Here is a 13,189-nt window from a genome sequence, read left to right on the forward strand (position 1 = left end):
ACATATACCACATTGTCACAGAGTACCCTGTGTGGCAAAATATTAAAGGCATGACTGAATTTTTAAGTGCTTGTTAGGGACCTTATGTATGCTACACAAGGACCACTATGATTGCCAATGAGAACCAGAGTAAGTGTAATAAGTCAAATAAATGTCCTGTCGGATATATTCATGTCCTGTCTGACATATTCACCAACATTTCTACTTCTATGAAAGTGTGCAAACTCAATTTGTAGCTTAACTTTCAAAGCAAAAGTAGAAATGTTGGTGAATGAGCACCACAGGATATATGTTTGACTTTTTACTTTAGAGACCTTAGGATGTATTCACCATCATGTTTGCCTTAGTTTCAATGGTAGATTTGCTTGCTCAGTTCGAGGAGTAGGCCACCCAAGGTATACTCAGACACACCCAACTCTCATCCACAAACTGGAGGGAGTTGGATTTAGCACAGTAAGTGCGCTGATGGCGCATGAAAGACATGTTTTCTTGAGCTTCAAGTAGCTAATGGGGGAAGCATTAGTATAGGTTCACTTGGCAATTATACATGGTTAATCAGGGCTCTGATGAGGACAGAGAGATGAATGGGTAAAAAAAGCTTATGGTGGGTGTGCTTTCACAAGGATTTTGCACAGGTAGAAGGCAGTTAGTAAAGGCCGTACAGATGCACATCATTTATATCTTTGGATTCAGACTCATTGGTGCCACCCTGGCACTGAAGGACAATGACTCATATGGGTAGGTGTTTGACCTGCTTGCCATATGCATCCTCCATCAGAACTTAGCATATGTTCAATTTGCTGTATGATAAGTGCATTACAGCCACAGCACTGCACATAATGGTGGCTGTGACATATGCTACGTTCTCAAGGACTACCCTGTGTCCCAAACACTACCCTTTTTCATAGTTTATGACCTTTTCTTTAGGGAACTTTGTGACAATTCCCCATCATCTCTGCCTTAGTTTCAAAGGTAGATATGCTTGCTCAGTTCAAGGAAAGGGCCTCCCAAGGAATAGTCGGATACCCCCAATTTGCACACACAAACTGGAAGGAGTTGGATTTAGCAAAGAGAGTGCTAAAGGCACATGAAAATGTCTTCCTGAGCCTCAGGTGGCTGTCATGGGAGTTATTAGTAAAGGTTAATTATGCATGCCTTCTGTAATGTTCAGGAAGAAGGAGGCAGTTACTTGACAGGTGGTAAAATGTTGTCAAACGTATTTTATCATGTGGCGTATGAATGTGATGGGCCCTTGTCTGGCAGTGGTAAGTTGACGTGAGTGCAGTGATTGGTTGAATTGGGCCCGTAGCCGGCGGTATGAAAGTGTTGTGTCTTGTGCATGAACAGCGAGTGAATTGACCATAAAGCAGTTGGTGCCTGGAAGTGGCTTTATGGCTCACCTCAGAAGCCTTGGTTTCAATATTCAGATACTTTGATAAATAGTCATGTTATGAAACCATAATTTCTGGAGGTGCTAAAACCAATCAGTGTGAGTGGTGGATTAACTTTAACATACTAATACCAGGGGAGTCCAAGGGTGCAGGACTTGTGTGGCTCTCACCAGTCTTCCTTCACCCAGAATCTCCTTGAAGTCACAAACTTTGTTTAAAATACACATTTGCCTTGCATTTCAGTAAGGGGAAGTCCTGGAATCTGCAGGCAGCCACGGTTTTACTACTACCCAGTGTTCCACTAAGTCTCCAGAGAAACATGTTGCCTCATTTTTTTGGGTAGGCAAGTGACCGCAACAAGGAAGTGCCCAAAATGGATTGTGGATACATCAAAATTACCTACCACAAAACAGCCTGGTTTTGTAAGACAGTCACCTGTGTACTTGGTCCTGGACTTGGTGGCCAAATAGGGAAACCTACCAAACCCAGACATTTCTGAAAACTAGACCCTCGGGGCAGTCCACGGAAGTGTGGCGTATTCGCATCCCACAAAGATTTCTTGCACAGAATACCCAGAAAAGGTGAAACATTGATTAAAAATGCTATTTGTCCTTGCTTTTTCATCACATAAACTACAGGATCCACAAAATTCCTACCACCCAATGTTTCCCCACTTGTTCTGATAAAAAAGACAGCCCACTTGCGTGCCTGTGCCTAATGCCCGCATCAGGAATGGATCACTCCAGGGTCAACAGTAGTCCTCATGCAAGTACTACCATTGACCCTTGTGTGATCCATTCCTGTCAAGGGCACTAGGCCCAGGCACACTAGTGGGGTAGTGTTATTATTGGGACAAGTTGAGGAATGGTAGGTGGTAAGATGTTTGTGGATCCATGCATTTTCCTGTACTTTACTTCTCGTAAATGCAAGGAATAATACTATGTTTATTCAACGTTTCACCTTTGCAGGGTATTCTGGGTAAAAAAACTTTGGGGAATTCTCACAAGCCACACATCCATGGACTCCCATAGGTGTCTACTTTGTAGAAATGTGTGGGTTTGGTAAGTTTCCATAAATGGTTCCAGATCCCAGGACTAATTAATTCACTCACTTCAGTTATCATTATCACCACAGTACATTTTGGGCATTTCCTGTCACAAGCACTAGACATACTCACACAAGTGAAGTACCATTTTTTATTGGGACACTTGAGGGAATGCTGGGTGGAAGGAAGTTTGGGGCTCCCCTCAGATTCCAGAACTTTGCAAAAAAATACATCTGTTTTTGTTGGAAAAATTGGATGTTTCCACGTTGTGTTTTGGGGCATTTCCTGTCACGGGCGCTATGCCTACCTACACAAGTGATGTATTATTTTTATCAGGAGACTTGGAGAAATGCTGGGTGGAAGGAGGTTTGTGGCTCCTCTCACATCACCAGAACTTTGCAGCAGCGAAATGTGAGCTAAAGTGTTTTTAGTTCAATTTAGAGGTTTTCAAAGGATTGTGGGTGACAGAACCCATTGAGACCCCCACAAGTCACACCTTCCTGGATTCCCCTAGATGTCTACTTTCTAAAAATGTACAGTTCTGCTAGGTTTCCCTAGGTGCCGGCTAAGCTAGAGCCCAAAATCCACAGCTAGGCACTTTGCAAAAAACACACATCTGTTTTCATTGAAAAAGTGTGATGTGTCCACGTTGTGTTTTGGGGCATTTCCTGTCACGGGTGCTAGGAAGTGAGGCACCATTTTTATTAGGAGACTTGGGGAAATGATGGGTGGAAGGATGTTTGTGGCTCCCCTCAGATCCCAGAAATTTGCAGCACCGAAATATGAGGGAAGGGTGTTTTTAGCCACATATTCAGGTTTGTAAAGGATTCTGGGAAACAGAACCCAGTGAGAGCCCAACAAATCATCCCATCATGGTTTCCCATAGATTTCTAATTTTAAAAAATGTACAACTTTGCTAGGTTTCCCTAGGTGCCGGCTGAGCTACAGGCCAAAATCCACAGCCAGGCCCTTTACAAAAAACATGTGAGTTTTCAATGAAAAATGTGATGTGTCCATGTTGCGTTTTGTGGCGTTTCCTGTCGCGGGCACTAGGCTATCCACACGTGAGATACCATTTTTATCAAGAGACTTGGGGGAACACAGAATAGAAGAACAAGTGCTATTGCCAATTGTCTTACTCTACATGTTTGCCTTCCAAATGTAAGACAGTGTTTAAGAATGAAGTAATTTTGAGAAATGCCTTATAATTCACTTGCTAGCATGGGGATCTCCGAATTCAGAGATGTGCAAATAACCACTGCTTCTAAACTCCTTATCTTTTTCGGAAATACATAGGTTTCCTTGATTCATATTATTCACACTTGATAGTTTACCAAATGAATTACTATATACCCGTATACAATGAAAACCCATCGCAAGGTGCATCACATTTATTGGCTCTGGGTACCTTGGGTTCTTGATGAACCTACAAAACCTATATATCCCCACAACCAGAAGGGTCCAGCTGATGTGTAACAGTATATTGCTTTTAAAAATCTATCATAGATGGAAAAAGTTATGGAAGAAAACGTAAACAGATATGGCTAATTTTTCAGGTCAATTTCAATATTTTTTAAATTCAACTGTTACCTTCTGTTGGAAAATCTTTAAGGATCTACACAAATGACCCCTTGCTGCATTCAGAATTTTGTCTACTTTTCCGAATTATTTAGCTGTCTGGGATCCACTATTGGTTTCACACCCATTTCTGTCACTAACTGGAAGGAGGCTGAAAGCACAACAAATAGTAAAAATGGAGTATGTCCCAGTAAAATGCCAAAACTGTGTCGAAAAAGTTGTTTTTCTGATTTAAGTCTGCCTGTTCCTGAAAGCTGGGCAGATGGTGATTTTAGCACTGCAGGAAAAAAATGATGCTTTCTTCTGCAGCACTTTTTCCTCAAAACAACTAATTTTAGCTGTATTTTGGCTAATTTCTTGGTCTACTTCATGGGAATCTACAGACTCTGGGATCCTTTACAATCCCCAGAGTGTTGGCAAAAAAGGATGCAATTTTTGGCATGGATAGCATATGTGGACAAAACGTTATGCAGGCCTAAGCACAAACTACCCAAATAGCCAAAAAAGGGCTCACCACTTGCGGGGAAAATGACCAGCAGCTAAGGGGTTAAACAAGGATTTTTGCTTATGATTATATAATTGCACTCTGTCAGTGAGTCTATTACTGATAATAAATGGTGGAATAAGAAAACAATGTTGCCTGATTATTCTAAATAGTTTATGTAGTTCAATTTTTATACAAAAAATGTTGGGTCTTTTCATAGGCACCAATGAAAGACCTCTCCTATACACAGGAGTATGTGCAATGGAATAAACTGAGGATGGGAGCCACCTTAAGTGATGTGCGGGAAGTAGAGGCTTTTGCTCACCCAATGGGGCTATCATGAGCTTTCATTTTAAGAACACACCTTTCTATAATCTCTGATTATAAACTCTTCAGAGCCAATTGTTTTCCTTTGTTAAATGCTTTATTTGTTCACGTTTGTAAGTTTGATACAACTGTGCACTCTGCCATCACTTGGTGGTCGTTTGTAGCACGTCAATTTGGATTATTAATTAAAAAATATATATTCTTATTGTAACAATATGCTCTTTATAGTACTTCAACTCTTTCTTCACAATATGCTAATCAAATGGTTTCATTGAACTCCCTCTTCAAAATAAAGTTCTCTTGACCTCTAAAATACAATTGTTTTGTAAATGACCCCAAATGAACCACTTTTCTATTCACATATGCAACATTCTTTAAATTCCCACAGGACACTGGGTAGTAATTTTTGGTTTCAATTGCCCTAACTTCCAGATCCTGAATGGATAGGAGAAGGGTTGTTGACTTGTTTTTTCATTTTTCCTTTCCTGCTGAAGAGGAAGGGCAATCAAGAGTTCCAGAAGGGATGAAAACCATGGTTGACTCTTCCAAAAGGGAGTTATGAGAACTGCAGACGCTGCTTGCCGTCGCAAGCACGTTGCTACTCAAGGAATCATGGCAAACAGAGGAAACACATAATTCATCTGAGATGAACAATCCTGCAGAAACGCATCCGTCGCAATGGCCAGAGGATCTGGCCTCCAACTGAAAAATTTTGGGATCTGGAAAATGAGGCGAGACGCAAACAGATCCACCTGACAAGGACCCAATAACCCCATGAACTTCTGAAAAACAGAAGGTAGAAGTTTCCAGTCGCTGGCATCCCTCAGGATTTGAGAGTTCCCATCTGCCACTAGGTTGTCTTTGCCTGGAAGGAATTCCGCTATCACCATGATCTTCCTATCCAGACAAAGATGCCCGAACTCCCTGGCAATATTCCCCAGGAGGCAAGACCTCAATCCCCCCAGACGGTTGGTATACCGGACTGTGGACACATTGTCCATTTTCAGAAGAATACAGGTGCTCACAATTGCTGAAATCAGCAAGTTTTTAAATTGTTCCAACCCCAGCCAGCACAGGTCAGGGGCGTCAGAAAATCCAACAATCAGAATTAATAAATAATAATTATACGAGTTGCACTAGGAGATGAGTGCCTGCACAGAAAAAACAATAGCAGCTGCTACTGAAGACAAAACGAGGCACAGTAGTGTTAATCTGATGGAAAATCACTGTCCCTGTTAAATCAGCCCGGGGCCGGCGTCCGTAGTCCGACAAGAGAGGGAAGTTGACACACGTCACTTCCCTCCCTCGTGGGACGTATGCATGCGTGAATAGCCCAATTGGGCTATAGACGCTCGTCTCCTAGCGCGAGGAACAACGCGACCAGGAAGTCAGGCAAGCCCTGTCTGGTCTCCCAGACGCTTATCAGCAAACTGAAGCACAAACGTGCAAGGAAAATAAAAGCTGCGATGCTGCCCGGCCAAAGTAACCGCCATGAGGAAATAGATCAAAAGAAGCCCCGGGGGGCCACCAGCAATCGAATATGCCGCGCGCGTGCGAGGCGCCTCGGCGACATAAGGAAAACCAAACTAAAGCCGAAGAAATTGAATCGCGTGCACAAAGTACGTTAAGAAGCCTTAATAAAATGAATTACGGGCGCGACACGCACCCTAGCGCGCTTGGAAGAGCAAAGCGCAGGAAAAAATAATAACACAATAAAATAACCATTTCAATAACCAAGATGAAATAAAGCACAAATGGGGAGGCACTTAACTGACTGTGGAGCAGCAAAGAAAGAGGACCTCAGTTGGTGCCTCAACTGTTTATAGACTATGTTGGTCTGCTATTGGTGGTTATGGGAGGCGGGGTTCAAAGCCTCTTTAATGTTTATTGTTTTTCATTGGCTGCTGTTTTTGAGTAGTAAAGAATTGAGAAGCATAATCGGAGCCTCCGGTCCTGACATAGAATTCAAAGCGGTATCTTAGATTCCTAAAGAATTGAGAGCTTGAGTGTTATTATTTATTTTATTTGAATAAACATAGAGGTGTATTCACCGACACAACACTGTACTAAAACAAATAATAATCCAATAATTCAATCATTACAATACTAAAAAAAAAAACTTAACAATTCTAGATGAGAACACTGATGCGTGTTTTCAGTATTTATGCATGTTGAGAATGTTTAAGGTTCTACTCCCAGTGTTATTGCTGCTGTGTGTGAGGGCAATAGAAAGGATAATTCAGAACATTGTATTGAATAGATGCAAATTACCCTCGTCTTCTCAAGTGTCCCTAAATTGAGTTTTTTTGTGATGAAAAACTGCGGAACCACACGCAAAGAATAGATAATCTTATGGGAACGCAGATTCGTTTTTGCAGGCATTTTAACAGCTGAGATACCATAACTGACCAAAACAGCATTGTTTGTGGCCTTCAGGTATTGTGCCCGTACGAAAAAAACGCGAATTTTTCCGAATTTTGTTATGGTGTCATCGCGCAGTGATTGACGAACGCTTAGAGCGTGATAGGTTTTAACACCCTAGGCCTAGGGTTTTGCTCAGAACTGGGTAGGGTGGAGCTAAGGCGCTGCAGCTAAATCTTCTGCTTAACTCTGACTGCTACAGTGTTACAGGAAGCAGTACTTCAAAAGCCCAACCAGCAGCACAAAGCTCTTTTGTCACTTCCGGGGTGGGAGCGTGGTTCTGGGCGGGACGCTTTTTAATCCAATTGCACACTCTTGTGTGGGCGGTACAGGTAACCAGTCCCGCCTTGTACCGCCCCCAGCTCGGCGGTCTGCATGAATTAGCGTACTGATTGGTTCGAGCTGCTTTCAGTTCTTGAAGTTTAGAAGTGGAACGCGAGGCAGTAAGTGACAGACGAATTTAAGACCCTGGGATGGGAAATGTGAGGTAAGAGCTGTTTCTGTTGGGGAACTTCTTTGCATTCATGAGTAACGCGTTTGTATTTGGAGTTTGAAAGGAGAAGTGCATGCCTCATGACTGTCAGCACGTCACATCCGAGATTGCATTTTACTGTTGTTCGCCGAGCTCCTGTCTCGATGCGTTGTCTCTCCCGAAAGGTCCGGACCCTAGATCTGCTTTGTCCGTGGAATAGGCAGTGACACACACACGCACCCAGTACAACGATCTATATAGTTCATGTACAACTCTCCACGAGCAATGCATCATAGCGGCATTCTTGGCAGCGGGTCCTATGTTACCTGCGACACTTAAGCAACTCTTGGCTTTTTAACCGACAGCCGTGTACTTTCGGGGACTTGTAGTTTGAATGTTGGCTTTACACATTTACCTTACACATTCCACTGTGCGTAATGTTCAGAAAAATGCAACGCTCATATTTTCCGCTGCCCTGTCTGAAAATTACCAACTATGGCTCATACTTAACGTTCGTCTTGCGCGCAAATCATAATTTCCTTAGAATAAGACCTCGGGCACTAATGCATTTAGCAGGATGCATGCGGATATCATAGCTTTCCATAATTTATCAGTAGACCGAGCAAATGACATTTTTTGCCTTTATGCATACGTCCAGTGGCGGCTGATGGTCTTTGAAAGTGTTGGGATGTCATATCAGCCAGATGTTCATCCATTTTTTTTTCTCGAAATTTGCCTCACTCATAACTCCCTCCCTCACACATTTAGTCTTTCCCCTCACTCACTATAACTTTCATTCTCCCTCTTTTCTCAATCCCACTCACTATTACTCGCATATAAACCTACTCACTCTCACTGGTTCTCATTCTGACTCACCTAGGCACTTACCCTCACTCACTGACCCTGAGCCCTGGTGCATCTGAGGCACCATTGATATCCACTCCACTGACTCACTTCCACTCCCTCGCACAACCTCCAATCAATCTCTCATTGTAACCGCTGCAGCCATCCCCCGCAAATGTCAAAGGAGGGGACAACGGGGGAAACATATTAAAAATGGTGTCCCAGCATTTACTAGAACACCAGCACATGCTCCCCAGCAATCCCGGCGCTGGTCTTGTGCTAAGCCTAACATGAGTTCAGCATCAGGATTGGTCTGAGAGGCTTTGTTTGTCTCTCAGACACTGCACAGAAGTCTGTGCAGTTTCTCCACCCTGCCTGTGCAACACAGTGCGCATATGGGTTTGGCTGGCCTAAGACGGCCAGGCCAAACGCACATGTGCACTCTCTCCTGTCCTCCACCCCTCCCTTCAAATGGTGGCTGAGCCAGCAGCAGAAAATTAAAACAATAATGAAATATCGTTTTATTTTTCTGCTGCTGGCTCATTTTTGAGAGACTGATGTATTTCATGGCGTGTTGACCCAGTGAATTCAATGGGTGATTTTTTTTTATTGTTTAAGTCTACAAAATGTGACATCCTCCAAATGAGTGTTGGGGCCTTTGCTTGTGGCACAGCTTCCCCTTCAGATACTTAAGTATGCCAACCAACCATGTTGCCACTGGAGAAGCAGACAGGACAGCCAATGGGCAGCTTTTTTTGCAGAACTGACTCTTCTCGTTCCACATAGAGTGAGAAATCAGCATGACACACTGAGCCTGCTTCCCCAACCTTGGCCAGAGTTTTCATGCATAAGACCGGTTAATTTAACAAGGCGTACTGACTCGCGACCTGTGCGACAGAGCTTTGCTGTAGAGGTCTCAAGTTTCCCAAGTACTTGTTTTAGTAGCCCATCAAGTTCAGGCTTTTAAATTGCATTCTGGGGCTTGTAGTCTTGTGTAGTTATAAGATCAGGTCAGCCTGGGTGTGAAATTGAGCTATTTTGGAACAGAAAAGATGTATACATTCAAAATAGTACTTGACCATAATTTTAAACTAAAAAAGTACCTTCTAAGTTTCTTTTTCCTTGTAACTTGTTTGTTCTGTGTTACTGTGTGTGCCAATTAATAACCAGAGTACCAGACTTTGTATCAACATTTTTACCATTGCTTTAGCTAGAATTACTAATGGTGTCAGAATACAACTCCTAAAAAAAATAAGTGGATGGAAAAATCTTCCGTAAGAGCGCATGTCTGTCACGTGACATCATGGCCCTAATTATGAGTCTGGTGGTCCCAGGACCACCAAAGCGGAGGTCAGACCACCTCATTATGACCGTGGCGGTTTGATCACGGTCAGACCGCCAGCACTGCCACTTTTTGGCTGCCTGGTAGTGCTGGTGGTCCCAATCTGCCAAGGCAGCACTGAATGATTACGACCCCTCTCTCCACTGGTGTGTACATTGTGGTTTAACCACCATGTAAAGGCTGGTGGAGACGGGGTTCTGGGGGCTCCAGGGGGTTCCCGCACTGCCTTTGCTCTTGGCATGGGCAGTGCGGGGAGTCCCCTGACCAGACCTGTCACGCAAATCACTGTCTACTTTGCAGACAGTGATTTGCGTGACAGGTGCTGTTGCACCTGACGCACAACAGCATTGCCACAGACCGTATTACAGACAGGTGTCAATGTTGTTGTGCGTTTCCCACTGGACTAGCAAGCGAAAACTGTGTTTTCACCTGCTGATGCAGCAGGAAACTCATAATAGGGCTAGCTGGAAGAAGTCGCACTGGCGGTTTCCTGAACGCTGGAGTTTGGCGAGCAGCCTTTTCCACCCACCAAACTCTTAAAGAGGCCCTATGTCCCAATTCGTTAAGCTTTAATTGGAATTAGTCTGTTTTCCTCTCAAAGTAAAGGTTCACATTTTGTTAAATTTATTTATTGAGGGACATATGTATACAAAAAACTTGCGTTCACAGATATCGATCCTGTCAATCGCAACAACCAACTCCTATGTAAGCTACAGTACCAATAACATATACATTTCTTATTTGAATTTCTTGCTCTGTCATCTGCTCAAACATTCGGATATTGCCTACAACCATAAATACCCTTCAGCTCCATTGCCAGTCACAAACAATTTAAGTGTGCCATGGGACAAGCAGGAACTACTAGGCCCAAAAGTGGGGGTTGAGGCCTTTTATTCCTGATGACCTGGGATCCGGCCTGCAATGGACTACATCTTCATCATTTGACTCTGAGTAGTAGCATGAGTTGACAAGTCTCAGACTTCTTATTGCTGGTGAGGAGGGAGGATTGGGTGGAGGGAGGTGCTTAGGGAGGTGTAAGGTGTACAGTGGCTTATGACTCAAAAACGTGCTCAGCAACCTCAATAAATATCCAGCCATATACTTTTAGGAAAAAAATAGTATTTATAGATAAACACAAAATCAAATGCTGCACATGACACGCAATACACCCAGTTTTGTTAGGACAGCAGTCTAGCATGGTCCAAGTAAGTGCCTGAGTCCCACTTCCCTGTCTACGTTCTGTGGTTGTTCCCCATTCATGTGGGGCACCATTTAGGCTAGGCCTCACTAGTAAGTACAAGTCTTTGACTTTTAAGAAGCTATCATGAAACTACAAAGTATGTCGGTGTGGTAGCGCTTTTAGTCAGAGCAAGTTCCTTCAAAGGCTTGGTGACCTGGCAGTCATTCCTAACTGCTCTCCCAGGAGCTGTGATTCAGAAGGCCTAGACCTGTGTCATTGGCTCAGCAGTGAGCAGAAGTCTGGATGCTGCAGGCAAGGCAACAGGCATCCATAGTGCTCTTCTGATTTTGCAGCAAGACTTCCCGAGTGGGCGGCAAGTCTTGCATGCTTCTGGATTCGGGTGGTTAAATCGAGTCTCTGCTTCCATGGGTCACAACCCCCTTTGCTTCACTGCTCCAGGGCAGCAGCCCTCTTTCTAAACCGTGGCCCTGACCTGGAATACAGGGGTTGCAAACAGTGGCACATGGGGCGACAGTACAGCACTGCGTGTGTGAACTGCCCTCTTCTGTCGCAGCTGTTCACCAGAGTGACGGCCCATAACCTTCACTGTTGCCCCCACCTGGCATACAGAGTCTCAAGCAACGGCACATGGGCGTCAGCCCCCCGGGTAACAACACTGCACTGGGATACACCCTCTTTCTATCATAACGATGCACCAGGTTGACAACCCTTAATCTTCACTGAGGACCCCACCTGACTGGAATATGGGTATGACAAACAAGGGCAAACAGGCGTATTGCCCAATCTGTGAGGCAGTCCAGACACTGACAGGAATCTCATACTCCGCTTCAAGGAACCACTCAAGAGAATCTCCACTGGGCTGCGCCCCTCCAGGCCTTTTTCTCATTCACACAATAGGTGATGGGAAGATGCTTGCAGTTTGTCAAAGCATTTGCAATTGCTTGGGGTAGCAGTGTAACCCATTGTCTTTTGCTGACCATGCCATCTCAGATCAAACCCAGCCATATGAAAATCAGTCTTGACCCTGCTCAGTTAGGAACAGCCAGAACTGCCAGGCCAGATCCTCTCTAAACTACAAGACTAGCAACCTAAGACTGGTGTTGTATTGTCTGGGGCTCTTCAGTCAGGTGTAGCTTGTTTCTAATAGCACAGTGAGCAAGGGACCCACGTCTGGGCATACTCTTAGCCATTTAGGGCGTTACAGCAAATGCACCAATGATGAAGGGAGGAAGTTCGCAATAAGTATAACCACTGGCAGTCACTCAGGGTAGTCTTCAAACCAATTGGTATTTTTTTTGCCCACCTCACATTAGACCCAGCCATGGCAGGGTCCAAACTGAGCTGGCCTGCTGGACAAAACAACAATGACTTAGAATTCTCCCCAAGGTGATTTCCAGAGGTTAGACTTATTACAAGCATTTTCCCCAACACCTTTTGTGTGTTTGATGTACCTCTTCTCCTCACAGGGTTCTCTGGTCTTCGCAGCTAGGCAGATGCTGGTGCTCCAGGTCAAGTGGTTTTGATTCTCCTGGGTGATCTCCTTCACCCAGCTGGGAGACTGCCAGACCTGGTAACAACAGACAGAAGACATGCTAAGCTCCTCCACACAGATGTACAGCTTCAGTTTGACAATTCTGGGAGGCTGAGTTCCTATTTTTATAATCCATTTCCAGGCACAGATGTGATTTAGTGACTGATTTAGAGTTTGTCTGGTGGGTTACTCCGTCACAAATGTGACGTATATACCGTTCGCCGCATTACAGTCTCCGAAGGCTATTATGGAATCATAATACGGTGGACAGGGTTATCAGGCACATTTTGTGATGGAGTAACCCCATCCTCCATACTCTAAATCAGACCCTTAGTATCCTAGTCTTTTGAAGTTTGTGTTCTAGGGATTTCCCACTTTGAAATGCACACTCCTCTTTCCTGGCATTTGTCTAGGAAGCAGTGTGTAACATCAGAAGTGACTCCAAACTGGATAGCCCCACAATACAGGTCATGGGTGTGAGTTTCTGGATATAACCAACAACATTGGTCACATATATAAAATATATATATTTATTTATTTTTTGAGCGAGCGTA

At 44.0% G+C, this 13,189-nt stretch overlaps 1 protein-coding gene across 2 annotated transcripts in view; it reads left to right on the forward strand.

Annotated features, from left to right (window-relative positions):
• The first annotated feature begins 7,606 nt into the window (after positions 1-7,606).
• RCBTB1 (RCC1 and BTB domain containing protein 1) overlaps positions 7,607-13,189 on the forward strand; it is a 330,491-nt gene continuing 324,908 nt past the window's right edge. Inside the window, exon 1 of one of the 2 annotated variants that reach the window (XM_069205364.1) lies at positions 7,607-7,733. The gene's annotated coding sequence lies outside the window, so the exon portion shown is untranslated. The remainder of the gene's footprint in view (positions 7,734-13,189) is intronic. The other variant, XM_069205366.1, reaches the window with a different exon arrangement.

This window comes from Pleurodeles waltl, chromosome 8 (assembly GCF_031143425.1).
Source record: "Pleurodeles waltl isolate 20211129_DDA chromosome 8, aPleWal1.hap1.20221129, whole genome shotgun sequence".
Lineage (NCBI taxonomy): Eukaryota > Metazoa > Chordata > Amphibia > Caudata > Salamandridae > Pleurodeles > Pleurodeles waltl.